The following is a 12,723-nucleotide window of genomic DNA, read 5'->3' on the forward strand; positions in this document are numbered from 1 at the left end:
AAAAGGGACAATACACCAATGAACATGTACTGTCTACTCCACAGCCCCTTTGGAGTGCTGAAGCAGATGTCTTCTGGGAGAGAGAATGAGATCCACAGATTCTAAGTCCTCAAATCCTTAGGTTTTAAAAGGACAATGGTCCCGGCTTGTGGCACTCAGGGAATTCAATAGCTGTGGTGCAGAAGGGAGGAGTGCAATGTGTCTGCTTATTTGCTTTCTGGCTACTTGAATTGCTCTCCCATTTTCCCAAGGGTTGAAAGGACGATGCTATCATAAAGCTCACTATGAAGGCATACAAATTTCATATGCACTGGGGAATGAAAGATTTGCTTGCAAACACTGGGTGCATTTCCAAACTCTCCACTCCTCCTGAGTGCGGTCAGGAAACCTCGTAAGAGTTGACTCCACTTTAAATGGTCTGAATCCAGTTGGGCCACAAACGCCATGAGAAGAAAGTTTCTCATGCCACAATGAAAAATTTTTCCCATGTAGACAAGGCCTTAATTAATCTTTAAAGTGTTCCAGTTTTAATTTTAGGTCACAGTTGGGGCTGGTTCTTACCATGGCTCCTGTCCAGCAAAGCTCTTAAGCACATGCCTAATTCTAAGCATTTAAAGTAGCCTCGTTAACTCCTATGGGATTGCTCACATGCTCAAAACTATGCAGATGTTTAAACTTCTGCTGGATTGGTGCCTGCCTCCGAACTTGACTGTCCTCCTGAAGTCACAACAACAACATGGTGTAAGAGAAATGCTCCCGAACCGACCTTCAAAGTCCTGTCTGAAGCCATACTGGAAGGGCCAGACAGCTGGCAGGCTTTGCAATAGTTTCTTCACCACAGTATAAATTACCTCTGATTTGCTTAATGACTGTTTGGAATCAGGATGTCTCAGCCCTGCTAATACAATGCCCCATAGGCAATAATCCTTTTTTTTTTTTGAGAAGAGTCATAGGCAAAGCACATTTTCAGCAGAATAAACCACTTCACACAGCTGTGCTGTGTAAGTACCCTGGCCCCCATGAAGATCCCAAAGCAAATCGGTGCATGCTTTTAAGGAGTGCAGTTTATTTCTCAGCAAAAAACAACATTTTTTAATGAGGATGAATCGGCCAAAACATTGATTAACTGTGGCTTTTAACAGCTTATTCAAAGGGGTATGAATTTAATTAGCCCTCGTCAAAGTAAGACGAATTAGCATTAAGCTGGTTTATAACTCAATTCTCCTGGCTGGAGGACAAAGTGAAATAAATAATTTTTAAAGGGAATTATTAGAAAGGTGATTAAGTGATACTGTCATGTTTGCTTGGGATTCAAATATAAATTTTGTTTTAAAACTCAGAAATACAGAAAAGGCAACTGGAGAAATGCCGAAATCCCTGATTCGTCATGTTGGCATTGCTGTAACCCCCACTGTTTGACCTGGGCTACATTAAAGAGGATTATGACCAGTTAATGTGAATTTCAGATGGAATCCTCTTTGCTTAGAGATCTGCCCAGTGATGTGCAAGAGATGCCAGATAGCTGATTTCAAAATCCACTTTTCTCACCTGCACAAACCTCTCTTTCCCATTTATGTAGCCTAACAAATTTGCCTGTCTCAACATTCCTGCCCTGTGAAATATGAAACATCTACACCAGCAAGGATTGGATCATACCCAAAAATCTAAATAAGGCCTATTTTTCAATTAGGGTTCTTTCTTGAAATAGATTTGGAGTTTTTAGACAAAGTTTTGAAGCTTTCTAAAGCTAAAAGAACCCCCAGATTTAAAAGGAAGTCTGAGAGGCTGGAGAGTTCTGAGTAGGAGTCCTTTCCCATTCTGAAGTGCCAGTCCTGAGTTTCTGCTGAAGGGCTGACCATTTCATGGAAGCTGGTGGACATCAGTGACTCATTTTAGAGAACAGCTCCCTGCCAGTTGCCCTCTCTTTCAGCTAAGGCCCCAATACACAACAAGATGCTGCCCCACTTCCTTCTCTTGGCTTCTCTGAATGCCCCTCCAAAGGTATCCACTGTTAAACTGTGAAGCCTCCTGATGCTCCTGGCACTGTCCTGAGGCTGCACGGCAACAGCAGAACTTTTTGTGATCAATCACTACATGCCCAAGATGTGCACACAATAAAATCCAAGTGTATTGCATAGTCCCAAAATGCATATTGGGACTTGGAAACTTTATCTGAGATGGTTTTTCTGATGGGAATAATATTTCTTCTTTGTGTCTGTCCCCTTAGCCTTGGATCAACCACTGAAGAGAGACATTAAAAAAAACAGTGCAGTCAAACACAGTAGGCATCAGGGAGCAACAAGTGGGAAAGAGAAATCCAGGGGAGTAGAGATGCTCCAAGACGCTGCAGTTAAAATAGGACAGGATCTGTAGTCTAGGACTGCAGAGAGAAGAGGAAATACCTAAAGTATTTCTGGGAAAACAGCCACTGAAACCAAAGCACTTCCACTTTCAGGGGCCCCCAGGGCTGGTAGAACATGCTCACATGGTCCTGAGCAAAACCTGGAGCTTTTCAGGACAACTGATAGGTTGAATCCTGCAAAAAGGAACTGGAAGGTGTAACATTCCAGAGACAGGTCCTGTTTTCAAATGATTTATGTTTATTAATATATATGCCTAATTGAGAGAGCCACACGATTCCAGATGAAGGAAAAGCCTCTGCAGATCTCCTTAACAGGGCTAGAAGACCATCACCACTATTTTTTTAATCCTTCACATCTCCAATGAAATACAAATACAGTGACTTCCAAGAACACATGTGATCTGTCTTGGAGGAACAATAAAGGTAACCAGTCTGATGGTTTATCGGGATTCACCAGATGGTTCTGATGTGGAATTGGCCCCTTCCAGCTTCTCCAGCCTCAGGCAGAGGACAGGGAAGCTGTGACCAAAAAGCCAGAGAGTTACGTGCTCTCCTCCCAGTGACACCAAGTAATGCAAAACGGCTTCAGTGAGCAAATCCCCAGCTGTGCATGGAAGAGCCCACATTGCAAAACAGGACACTGTGGAGCATCAGTGCAAAAGCTGAGGTAATGAAGGGATGTGGTGAAGCTCTGACACAAGAAGCTGCACAGCTGCAGCAGTGTTTAAGCTAATTATTCCTAATTAGGGCAGGCATGGGGCCACAGCGTAGCACATTTGGAATAAAGCAAATGGTCCTGCACAGGCCCATGAGGGGCCAGGTATGTCTGGCTGGTTTTGGGTCAAGTAAAATAGAGGAACTTTCTTTCAGCTGGTGCTGTGCAGCTTGGGGTTGATTGTATAGTGGGAGCTTGTCTCTACTAAGTGGCCAACAGGCATAAAAGAAGGGATGTTTGTTAAAAACTCCAGTTGGCAGCTGTGAACTACAGAACCACAATTCTACTCCCGTCTGGGACTCTTACTGTTGGTTAGGTCATGCGGAAGCCCTTGTTGGAATTACAGCCCCCTAATTCAACACTTGCCCAGCTTTACTCTGTTATTATCATATTACTGCTATTTTTATATTATCTGGAGATCAGCTTTGGGAGCTATGCCCTTATACTCCCAGCAGCTGCTTCAAGCCATGACAAAGTCCGCTGTTGCCTTCACAACGGCTGCTACCTCTTCCTCCTCCCGTTCTTCCAGGAGCAATGGAAATGCATCCCCTGCCTAACACCTACTCCAGTCTCTTTCCAGCACTCTCATGTGTTAGTTTTCTCACTCTTTAGTCCTCCACCAGGAACAGAATTTGTCTTCTGGGAGCTTCCTGTTTATCTCAAACCAAGGAAGATACCAGAGTGGTAAATGGGTGTCCTGGATACATTTGCACAGTTTATCTCTTTCCACATGTAAATATTCATGAGGCAATCCCTAACCTCATGGAAGCTACTGATAAATATCCCCTTGCTCCACTGTGAGATCTGAAGATGTGATGCTCTCCTGGCAGCTCCTTAGCCCAGGTATTTGAAGGCTAATCCATCCCCACAGGGGCATGACCACAAGGCAACACCCACAGCCAGAGGAATATTCTATAAGATCTTCAGCATTGGGTGTTATTGGCAGGGATGGTTGGAAGAGTGATTTATAACATGAAATACTGCATTTACCAGTTGCTTTTATGTATATGTATGCATATTTACATATATATAAATATTTACACACATATATATTTACATATATACACACTTATATATGGCATACAAAGTGATATTAGTTGGTTGAATCCACTTGACACTTTAATATTGCAATAAGGATTCAACAATAATGTACCAAACATGTAGCTAGTTAAGCAATTCCCATAATTACTTTTCATAGAATGGGAATTTGTAATGTCTGCTTAAGGTTTTCTCCCACAAGAGAAATATTCTTTGATTGTTGTGGGTTTCATTTGGTGTTTTGACTTCAGAAAAGTGGCCCATTTCAGCTGATTTTTTAAATTTTAGTTGAGGATCCAAATCACATGAAGACATGGTTTGGGTTTTGTGACATAAAAGAATCACTGAGGTCAAAAAACTTTTCTATTTTACATAAATAATTTTCCTCTACTGAAAATGAAAATTTTATGTGAATAAATAATGAGGCCACTATCTTTTAGATATTGTATTAAAACAGTATGATTAAATACTAGGAGAAAATGTTTCACACCAACCACCAAAGGATGTATGAAGCACGTAGCAGAAGAAAGAAAAGCTTTGTGGCTTCTTCCTTTTCATGGATGTGGTTCTCCAATGCAGACTAATCCTGTAATTTTGGAGGAGGCATTTCCATGGCAATTTTCCATGGGAATCTTTATCTCCTCTGAGGTTCTACAGCCATGTTGGCTGGTGCTTTAGGGTGCAAAGATGGGATCAAGAAAGGATTGCTGCAGAAGAACCACAGAACCATCAATGGTATCACCCTAATGTCCCAAGGGTCTAGGTCCTGGCTTTTCAATCTGAAAGGAGTTTTCCTCTGCACAAGCCTTATTAGGCATGTAGGCACCGAGCAGCAATAGCAAATTACTTCAGCAGTCAGCTACTGGCAGTCTGGGCTGGGCACAGGGGTAGTAGGGGGTCAGATGCCAAAAAGGCTTAATTTCCTGAGTATGCCATGCACCTGGGATTACTGACAACAAGGAATTACATTGTTCAGACACTAAGTATGAGTGTCTAAGACACTAAGGATAAGCTGGAGGGCAGTGTTGCTAGGAAGGGCCTAAGGGGAAGCTGCAGAGGAAAGCCCTGCAGTGTCATAAGGAGAGACAGGAGAGGCCCTGAAAGAATAAAAGATGCAGAGAATGACCCCAAATCCCTGAGGGACCATTTGAATTGGATAAACATATAGTTCAGTTCCAAAGAACAAGAAACAATCTATACCAATTATAACCATGCTGGTAATTCCTAAGCAAATGCACAGTCACAGCCAAGAAGGTTTATCCTTGTCCCGCTGACAATTTTGTGTCTGAAGGTAAGTCTGTGTTCTAACAGCTGCACCATTGGTTCAGTCACCTTCTGCAATCAGATGATTACATCTATGCTTCAGTTTTCCCAAATGAACCATTTTTCCCAAGTGTTCCAGTTTTGGGCAATTTTATTTAAAGGGGCTGATTGTCACTCCATAGTCTTTCAGCACTTCCTAACAGTTAAGACTGTTTTCCCTTGGGAAAATGTTCACTTGAAGTTTCCCCATTTCCTCTATGCTTCTGGCCTTCAATCCTGAGAGCCAGGGAGATGCCCAAGCTTTGGCATTTCCATTCCTGGTTATCTCCTGGCCATGGTAACCATGACCCTTCACAAGGGATGTGCTTACATAGTCACTATTCTGTATGAGTGCAGAAATGGACTTGGAGGAGGATTAGGGCTGGACCAGCAGCCAGACATGCACCGCTCAGTGGGTTTTTCATGACACAACACTGAGCAGTAGAAAATTGATAAAACTCAACCACTAGAATTATGGTCTCTAAGACTGACACCTTTTACAACCAATTCCCGCTTTTCCGCCTTCATGTGCTTAATTTATTTTAATCAAGAGCTTCATAACGCATGAAAAACTCAAAAATATAATTGTAGCTAAATAATATGCAAGCAAAAACATATTTCAACTGGATATAAACAATCAGATTCCTGATCCAGGAGCCTTGTCCAATCTGGTACAGAGGCAATTTATTGCAGGAGGGATACTATCATGTATTTGTTTTTGTGTAGCTGACATTTGCAAAGCAACCAAGAAGTTTCTGGCTAAATGAATGAGAAATCTTTAAATCAGCTTAAAAAACTTACATCTTCAAAAACTTACCCTTAATAAATCTCAATAATACAATTATTGTAGTAATTTAACTATGAATTTTCTGGGCAGCAGATTAACATCAAACTGGTATTACCATTTGGTTTAGTACCTATCTCATATTGCTCTAATATCTGCCCTATATTAATGTAGTAGCCACACACTGCTGCTTCTTTATAAACATGTTTGTCAGGTCACAAAAACGCGCTGACAAAGGCTTTAATATCAAACCCTTCTATTATATTCAGTTAGGATTCATAAAAATGAATTTAAACCCTCTTTTTTCCTACCCTTAGGAAAACTTTGCTTCCTATCATTTTGCTATCAAGGTTATAATTAAAGACACTGGCTGCTGTGGCCTGTATACATAATTGCAATATATGATCAAGGATTGTAAGCACCAGGATAAATGCATTATCACGCTGTCTAATTATCATGTTATCTGACTGACAGGAGGCTGTTTTATCTCTTTCTAGGGATGAAGGACATGTCTGACAGACACCAGGACTTTGCTTTGATGTCAGATTTGTATACGAAAGAATCAAAGAGTCAAACTCTTTCCAAAATGGTTCCAATGTGGTTTAATCCCGCCAGACAATCCCCTGCCTCACTGCCAGAGCCTGCTTTGAAGTGGCACGGCACAGCGCATGCTGCTGGAGCTTATTCCCCAGAGCTGGAGCGCCCCACATGCCGAGCAGAAGGCTCGTGACCCCCGTCTCCCACAGCCACCCCCTCATTCCCCAGATCACAGGGGGAGAGGGGATGTGGTGGGGCTGGAGAACGGGGGCTGAAATGCCACCCCCAGCTCGTGCCTGGGGCGTGCAGCTGGCGCTTCCTGCTTTGGGCCCTGCTCATCCTCAGCACTTCTTACGGGACACAACCACCCCGGTCATTGTGCCACCCCTGCCAACACCCAAGCAAGGGCATGGCCAGCATCTCCTCTGCCAATGGGACCTCCCTGGCCCAGTTGAGAACTTGCAAACAAGTAACCACAGTCCTAGGCTGCACTGGAATATAGAATTCCCATCCCTTCCCCCTTTCCACCCCTGCATGACCCAGCCATGCACCACCAAAGCATTTCTCCGTCACATTACTGATAACAGCTAGAGCTGTGAAATGTCAGAGTAATTTGGGAAGGCTGGGAATGGAGGAGGCTGGGAAGGGGAATCGATGGTGGGACAGGCAAGGCTGAAACAGGCTAAAAGGGAAGGTGGAGCACAGAAGTGTCAGCCTTAAAAGAAGAGGTAAAAGTGTCCCCTCATGCATGTTCCCAGTGGGGTGAGACCTGGCATCCCACCATTCCTGCCCCCTCCCCTGCAGAGCACACTGCTGCTCAGGGCTGCTTATCTCCCCAGTGACTGACTCCTGCTATACTTCAGGCACTCAAGTGCCTCAAGTCCATGCCATGGCACAAAGGTTAATTTTGTCCCCCTGTTCATTATGACACAATCTCTAATTGCATGATCCATTTTTTCTCTAAGTGGGTTTTTCCTGGGCCGACTGATTGCCGTTTCAGCCTGCTGTGCCCAAACCAACCCAGCATCCCTGCACAGCAGCAATAGTCTCAAGGACTGCTGCATCAACAAATCATTTCAGAAACGGTTTTCATCATTTGAGGAACTGCATAATTAAGATAAGATAATGAACAAGATTTGTACTATATCCAGCTTTTTCTTGGGAAAAAACAAAACAAAACAAAACCCAGGAGCCTGGAAATAGTTTCTAATAGTTTCTGTGGTATACGAATGAGTAGATAGTTTAGTCGTCAGGTTTTCTGGGGGTTTCCTTTGGTTGGTTTCATTCTCCTCAGCACATTCTTCACACACCCTTTGGCCATTTATCAGTCATGGCAGAGAAGGATGAATTTTGTGGAGTTCCAAAATATCCTAAGTCTGGAGCTCTTAACTTCACAAATGAAATACATTTCCAGTATGGGGGTTGTTTGTATACATATTGTAAATTTCCAGGTTTTGAAAAGTAAAATGAACTAACTTTCCTTGTGGCATCTCCAAGACTCCAACACCGCCACAATGGTCAAGCGTCCACCTCCCTGCATCAAATCCAGGCAGAGCAATCCTTTTCAAGAAGCAGGAGCAAGGAACTGTTTCAGCAGTGAGGACACCTTCTCTGATGGAGAAGATAAATCCCCTCACACCCTCCTGGCAACCCTGCAGAACGGATACGATCTTTTTTTCTGAGTTTCAGATCAAATTTAAGAAGTGCTTTTATTCCCCTGCTATTTTTAATAATTTTTTTTTTAACAATCTAAATTCTAATCCCTGCCTATGTTTTTTTTGGGTTTTTTTATGTGGAGATCTATCAGTATCATTTACTTTGTATTGCCATGTTTAATGTCCCTGTAAGTATTGCCTTTCTCCAGGAATGTAGGCAAAGCATTTCTATTCTTTACACCACCACAGCTGATTTCTGATTGCTTAATCACAAAGACCTGGAGAAGTTTTGGGTGCCTAATTCAGGCCATTGGGAGCGTCTTTATGGATCTGAGCCAGTGTTTGTGATGCAGCAGCAGCAGCAGCAAAATACAGACATGGAAAAGATGAAGTTGCAGCAAAAATCCCTCATGGATCTGCCTACTGCAAGTGCTCTTAACCCAATACAATAATTTTCCTGCCTTATAGGTAAAACCTAAATAACTCAAAAATTTCAATTACATCAAAGCACAGCTTCCACTACTTTTAGTTTGTATTTGTAAAACCCATTGGCTATGAGAAACTCTAGTAAGGTTGCAAATGCTTTATTGTCCCTTGTAGTTTAAGTAATAAAAGTACATTTTGACAAAATTATTACGCTGAGTCTTCATGTAGGATCTTGTCTTTTAAAATCCTATGGAAGTAAAAGGGGCAGTAATCAACAAACATAAATATATACACATATAAATGCATGCCCATCCACATACTCATATGAAGAAGTTAATTACCTGATAAACTCAAATTGTCTTTATTGTTTTATGATCTGCAAATGTGGTTGCTTTGTGCTGCCAGACACTCATTACTACCTGTTTATTTATAAGATTTTTGTTTACTATTTGATAGGAATATTTTGTCCATTCTGACTGCCAGCCTTCTGGAAGTCCTGGCTGCAATGCAGTCATCAGAGATATTAATTTTTATTTCAATGAAAGGTGAATATTTGTGACAGGATAACATTGAAGAACAAGTCCTGTAAATAGCTTAGGACTGGTGAACTCCCATAAGATTCAATGAAGGTTTTATGGGAAATCACATCACTCAATGAACTGTTGAACACTGGAACAATGCAAGGCCAAACTTTTTTCAAACATGAGAGAAACTAGAAAAATTATCAGCCACAGCTCATATGATAATTCATATACTCTTATACTCACACTGAATATTTTACTCCATTAGGACACCCTTTGGCTTCAGCTCAATTATTTGCAGAATAAATTTCTACTTACTATGGGTAAGGTCAAAACCTCAAAAACCTCCTTACTGCTAGAGGTGCCCCAAATTTTCTTATTGACATTTTTCCTTCTTCTCTCTAGAAATAGCTTTTCCATAGGAATGCTTTTCCTCTGTTGAAAGTTGGGCATGAATGTGTTTGTATTTTTTAGTTACTAAAAAAGCAAGTGCAAAATTAAATAAATCAGGTTTAAAGGAAGAAAATGAAGAAAATCCACTGAAAACATCCAACAGAAAATAATTAGTTTTTGGAGGAGAACTGCTCTATTCAGTCTATTCTGCCTTAGTGAGTGTGGAAATAGCCACTTAAATCATTTTAGTCATGGGCTTGAAAATGTTATACCAAGCATCTGGACCCATTGCTAAGCAAGTACTAACAAGATACAGTTACCTAAATAAATCAACAGACGTTCAGCTTCATCCAGAGCTTTCCCAGCTTGTTGGGAGGTTGTTCAGTTGGCATCAAGGACTACAGAAGTCTTTATTTATTTTGAATAAGGCTGAGTTTTTATCTATTTTTTTTTTATTTTCTGCATGAGCTAAGGCATCTCTGCACTGCTGAGAAAGTACCTCCTGTGCCTTCAGCCTTTATCTAACTCCAGCAGTGTGGAAAAGGAGGACACAAAACAAACATTTCTGTAACCAAGTAGAGTGATTGAAGAGATTCTGTGTCAGGTATCCTAACTACTAATTTAAATCCCTTGAATAAGAGGGATTCATGAGTGACATCTAGAGGTAATTCCTTAAGATGACTGGGGCAACGGCTGGCTGAGGCTCAGGTATCTACCCTGAGTACTGAGGTCTCACTTGCCAGCACAGACTTGAACAAGTAGGCCAGGACAAAATGTTTTTAGAGGGGAATTATTTTCAGTAGAACCTCCCACCCAGTGTTTCAAAAGGAAAGTGGTGAAGCTTGAATGAAAACTTTCCATCCAAGTCAAATATGAAACCACTTTTCCCTGTAGAGCACTCAAGTATCTCTTTCCTCATTCTGCTCTGCTGGTATAAAATCCCTGGCCAGATCTCATCTCCCAAATGACCACATATTTCTTCTCTTTCCCACACAATACAAGACAAAAACCTCATAAATAAAGGATAGGAAGGAGGGTTGAAACACCTGGGCTACAACCCACAAAGGATGGTGAGATAACATACAAGAGATCGTGGTATAATATAAACAGGACTTCAATCTAGTCACAAATTCCATATTTTCACTTTGTTTCATGGAAAATGGGGGTAAAAAATATTATGCCACCACTTAGTTGAAATTTCCAGGAACTTCTCCTTTAGGACACCTCCAAGACACAAGGAGAGGGACATTTTACAATGACATGTAGTCATTGGATAAGAGGGAAAGGCTTTAAACTGAGAGAGGGCAGGCGTAGATCAGATAACAAGAAGAGATTCTTTGCTATGAGTGTGGTAAGGCCCTGGCACAGATTGCACAGAGAAGCTGTGGATGCCCCATCTGTGGCAGTGTTGAAGGCCAAGTTGGACAGGGCTTGGAGCAACCTGGTCTATGGAAGGTGTCCCTGCCCATGGCAGGGGTGGAACTGGATGGTCTTTAAGGCCTCTTCCAACCAAACCATTCTGTGATTTTCATCCTTATGGTTTTGGGATCCATTAAGAACAGGCAGAGTTTCAAAGCAATTTCCATGCCTGGCTGCCTGCCCATGGGGAACCTGATCTCCTGCCATGAGAGCAAATGTGTCAAGCTGAGCTCCTCCAGGTGACATTGCTGGGCTGTCCCTCAGAGCACTCAGACCAGGCTGTTACAGAATGGAGCAGCAGCCTGTCCTGGCACAACATTAAGCCCACCTGTCTGGAGATCCTTTCCCTTGGCTGCCCTATGTATATATACAATCATTGTCTTACAGCTTCTGTCCAGGAACAGGCTTAGGTAATATTAGGAAGGCTGACATGTCCTGATTTCTTATCTTTTAGGATGAGAAGAAATATGGATGTAGCAGAATTTCATTCAGAAGTTTTGTCTCACTTCTTGCAGTGAAAAGAGGCTGTGAGCACACATCCAGCCAAGGATAACAAGATAATGCAATATGAAAAATGGTACCAGTCACTCTGCTTGAGCTATGGCCATTTGGGACATCTCTAACCAGAAGGAGTTAAGGGAGAAAAGTTCAAACTAAAAGAAACTACTAAAAAGTGAAGGATACTAATGAAACATGACCATATTGCACAATGCTGTAGACATGAGCTGCTCTGCGCAGGAACAGAAAAGAGCCAAACAGATAATGGAGTCCCTGCCTCCAGACCTATGGATACACTCTGAGCATTACAGAATCAGCTGGGGTGTGCCTGATAGCTGGAATGCTCTGAAGAGCAGGTAGCTCTTCAGCAGTTAATCTTTCTTTTTCATCATCTGCATTCACCTGGCATGTTTGGACACATGTACCTGGTTTCTGTGCCATCAGGGAGCTCAGCTGTAGTTCACCTCTAATACATACCTGAAAAATGGTAGGTCTCTTCTTGTTTGCTCAGTTTGGAAGGATTCAAGGTACCTAAAGAAAGCCTTTAATCTGTCATTTAAAATCTTACTGTGGTTTAATTCGTAAGGAATAATGTTATTTTCAGAGTGTGCCAAAAGCACTGCTGGCAACAGTGAGGCAATTATTTATGTGGGTTATCAGTTCACAGAGCTGATTAAGTAACCTGAAATATGATGATAATGGCTTCCAGTAATGGCTCCATATCAAAACGATAATAAATATTATTTGCTGCTCTTCCTTATATGAAATGGAATATATTTCAGTCCTGTTGAAACAAAAGCGAAACTCCTATTGTTCTTTGGAAGAGTCTCCCAATAGCTCTAATTTCACATCATGTCTACTTCAATATGCTCGTTTTGTTCCACAAAGTTATGAATGATAAATTGAATATTATAGATACATCTGGATAACTGATGTTAAATCCTAATCTGCATTCAGAGCCCTGAAGTGACCTCTCCATGGTAGTGACTCAGTTTTTATTCCATGGCAAGGTACAGAGAGCCAGCTGTATCCCTCTGCTTAGCATTATCCACATAACATCACACCCTAACTTG

This window comes from Cinclus cinclus, chromosome 3 (genome assembly GCF_963662255.1).
Source record: "Cinclus cinclus chromosome 3, bCinCin1.1, whole genome shotgun sequence".
NCBI classification, from domain to species: domain Eukaryota; kingdom Metazoa; phylum Chordata; class Aves; order Passeriformes; family Cinclidae; genus Cinclus; species Cinclus cinclus.